This window comes from Urtica dioica, chromosome 1 (assembly GCF_054948205.1).
Source record: "Urtica dioica subsp. dioica isolate 48M chromosome 1, U.dioica_male_clone48M_v1_H2, whole genome shotgun sequence".
Taxonomy (NCBI): Eukaryota; Viridiplantae; Streptophyta; class Magnoliopsida; order Rosales; family Urticaceae; genus Urtica; species Urtica dioica.
This window is the reverse complement of record NC_142756.1, coordinates 12,557,041-12,561,058: the sequence shown is the minus strand read 5'-3', so window position 1 is coordinate 12,561,058 and position 4,018 is coordinate 12,557,041.

Genomic DNA, 4,018 nt, shown 5'->3' with positions numbered 1-4,018 from the left:
TTCGAGCAAGATTATTATTTAAAGTTTATAAAGAATGGAATTCGTATTTCATTTTCAAATTCTTTTGTCACTGATGCATGTATGAAGAATGGTCTTTTTTACATTTATCCCACTCAACCTTCCATTTTAGACACCGAAATAGATAATGATCTAATTAGGGAGCCACAGAGGATCAAACTTTCTGAATCCTCCGATCTAACAAAATCAACATACCTATGGCACTTAAGACTTGGTCATATCAGTCTAGATAGGATTAAGAGACTTGCGAGGGACGGTCCACTCCAAGCCTCTGCAATAGGTTCACTACCTACTTGTGAATTGTGCATAGAAGGAAAAATGACTAAGCGACCTTTCTCCGATAAGGGTCGAAGAGCCACTAAGTTGCTGGAACTAGTACATTCCGATGTATGTGGTCCGCTTAGCCAACAGGCACGTGGAGGATACGAATACTTCGTTACCTTCACCGATGATTACTCGCGATATGGTTTTGTCTATTTGCTCAAACACAAATCCGAGACCTTTAACGATATATTCGCAATCTAAGGGTCAAAGGACTATTGACCTCAGCACGATTGTTAGGAGAATCTATGATGTCTGGTTATGGGGCATTGAGAGTTGAAGACTCTATAGTTCTTCTAGGTATCTTCCGAAGGTACTGAATTGACCAGTGCACTTCTAGAGACAAAATAAGAACACACCATTTAACCTCTTATGTGTCGAAGTCACTATGTATGAATTGCATCGTGCTTACCTTAATCCTGAAATGAGACATGCCATTTCACAGCTTACGTATTCTCATTTGAGAAAGTCAGAGTTCGGACTCACTATGTGATTCCGAACAGGACCTATTGGTGAAGTACTAAGTTGTGAAGATGTCATGAGTAACTTTGTGAAGTTATCATAGATATGGAATTCATGTACAAGATTGCTGAAATGCAATGTATATCACCTCATGCTTTGTTCCTTGGAATGTGAATAAATGAACTGGCCAGTGTCCAAATTGAGTCCTGACTCTTTTGGATGAAACAATGTGACTTGTTAGCTCCTCGTCAATACATTGTTTCTAACTTATTCACAAGCGGCAAAAGAGTTGAGGAAATAACAGCTAGAAGCCGCTTTTTACTCTAGATCGCACGAGGGTGGAGACGGAACAATTGTCGGGTGTGCGGAAAAGAAGAAGAGACCTTGGCCCATGTTTTCTTTATGTGCGAGAATGTTAGAAGGTTATGGTTTGTGGAGCTTTTTGGTTCGGTGTGGGATTTAAGGAACGACACCCTTAACATCAAGCTTATTAAAGCTTTTTGCTCCAAAAATCAGGATTAAGAAAGAAGGGGTATGGGGCGGTCTGAGTTGCTGATTAGGGTGGGAGTCCTCCTCGACGAAATCTGGAAATGGCGAAATAATTATATTTTTCGGCCCCATTCCTTGAATCTGAACCGCTCGATCTCTAAGATTAGAACATGGATTAGGGATACAATAAAAATCGCCATTACTGAGCATGCTCCTAGCTTGGTTCAGAGCGATGCCAATACCGGTCGCGATTCCTCCAGCGACTGGGCTGCTCCAGAAGAGGGGGTTCTGAAGTTTAATGTCGACGCAGCTTTTGGCCTCTCTGGCCCTGCGATTGGAATCGTCGTTAGAGATAGCACTTGCGATTTCAAGTGGTTCTGGAGGAGTGCAGTTTAGGCTGGTTCGGTGCTTGAGTCTGAGATGATCGCTGTTTACCAGGCCTTACTCCTCGCCAAGTTCCGGAATGTCAAAAAATTTGTGGATGAAAGAGATAATCAGGTGGTCATACATAGTATCCTTGTGAAGTCCAATTGCCTGGATTGGAGAGTTTTACATGTTTTTATGCTATTTTAAATATGTTAGATGATTTTGAGTATGTTTCTTTTCTTTGGGTTTGGAGGAACGTGAATGTCGCGGCCCATGCGGTTTGTCAATGGACGAAAAAAGAGCACGTTTCTGGTTTTTGTAATTTTGAGGATATCCCGACCCTTGTCCGGGATAAGTTTGGTTTTTTTGGACGGTATGAATAGTAGAGGTACGAGGGTCTCTTTTTCCTCGCCGTCGCACCCATCCGGGGGGCAGTGAGGTTTTTACTGTTGTCAATGGTGCCTACAAGAAGAGTTGTAGTATTTATTTTGTACATTTGATGTAATAAAGTCTAACGAAGACTCTTGTTTGTAATTGCTTATTCATTAATAAAAAGTTAAAACGTTCATTCATTCTTCCTTGTCTGTTTGAAGATACTTGTCAAAAGAAAAAGAGGAAACAAATTTCTCATGCATGCATAAGGGAATTTCGGCCAACCTAGAGAAGGAACAAAATATGAAACAAATCAAGGCTTCTAGAAGCCTTGTTTGGCCGTGTGTCTCAAGTGAGAAAGGAGGGATATTTTGCTCATGAATATGTGATATTCTATAGAAGAGAAAACTACCTTATTGAAGGTGAGACCTCTCCTATAAATAGAGCCCTCATTCCTCACATTTTATTCATCCAAGTTCTAGAGATTTGAGAGCTTCTCTCTCTAGCTTGGCCGACTCCTCTCTCTCTCTCTCTTGTCAATTTCGTTTTTTGTTTTGGCACCTAGGTCCACATTTGACCTAGTGTTTTAGCTCTTTGACTCTAAGACTTGTTCTTGAGTCGTCGCGTTTAAAAGTGCCCACTCACTAATTCCTTTTCTCTCGAGTGATTTAGTGATATAAACTTTCGTGGTTGCTCGAGTTGCCGAGGAAAGAAGAGAGACGTGCTGCGAGAACGTTGCAACTTTCCAAAAGCTTCTCAACGTTCAAGATTCTAAAAGGTTAGTAATCTTTTATGCTCATAATAGTTTTTATTTACATGTGCTTGCTCTTTGTCTAGGTTCGTAAAAACGTTTTACAAGTTAAAAGAAAATTTTTAAAATTCCGCCGCTTACCGAAGCGTTAATTTTTTTTCTTAAACCCTAGATCAATTCCAATATTTACTGAGGCCCTTTTATTTAAAAAAAAAAAAAGCAAACACTCTGATACTGCTACCATACGAATCGCCATCACATCACCTATAAAATATCCAAAATCAGAATCCATTCAAAATATCTCAAAATTTTCAACAACACAAAAAAGTTTCAAAATCTAAGATCTGAATGTCATCGAGTCGGGATCTAGAGCTCTCTCGCAGTGAATGAATATAATGGCGATATACGCGAGGTTTAAGCCAAAATTTGTACTGGGCCGGGGTGGGAAGTGGGTTGCGGATTTTGATCTGGGTACAACGCAGGTATTTGTGAAAATTAAAGACATTCACGGAAGAACTCCGAACCTCTTCCGTCGGTTTACGATATGCGGGAACTCGCGCGGAAAGCACGAAAAGTTAAAGAGAAAATGACTAATATATTATATTTGATAACTGTTTTTCTTGTTTGACGTGTAATTTGAACAAATATACAAGTAGACCCGATTCAGAGATACAAGTTTGCTCTTTTTCTTCTTCTTCTTCTTCTTCTTCTTCTTCTTCTTCTTCTTATTTCTCCTATCTTCTCTTCTCTGTTTCCATCTTCACTTCACTGTCTTTCCTCTCTCTCTCTCTCTCTCTCTCTCTCTCTCTCTCTCTCTCTCTCCATCTTCGACCTAACATGTAAAAAACGTTAGAGATTTGCGAGGTGGTAGATACTAAGTCGACGACGAGGACGCGGCGACAAATTGGAGGTGGGATTTCGAGTCGAAGATGGCGAAGATGAGCAATCGAAATCATCGACGGTGAGGATGAAGTCCTAGTTGTCGAATCCTTGGAGCGAGCTAAAGTGGCGATGGAGTTTCAGCTCCATTGAAGCTTCCGGCGATAAATTTGAAAATGAAGGCGATGGAGTTTCAGCTGGCGAGGAGGGCGATAAGTAAAGGTTGGCGAGGAGAGCGAGGAGTAAAGGTTGGCGAGGAGAGCGAGGAGTAACGGTTGGCGAGGAGGGTGATGATAGTTTAACAATTACTGTTGTTGTGCCGGTGGAGATTGAGCGGCGGAATCGAGATCGTATTAATCC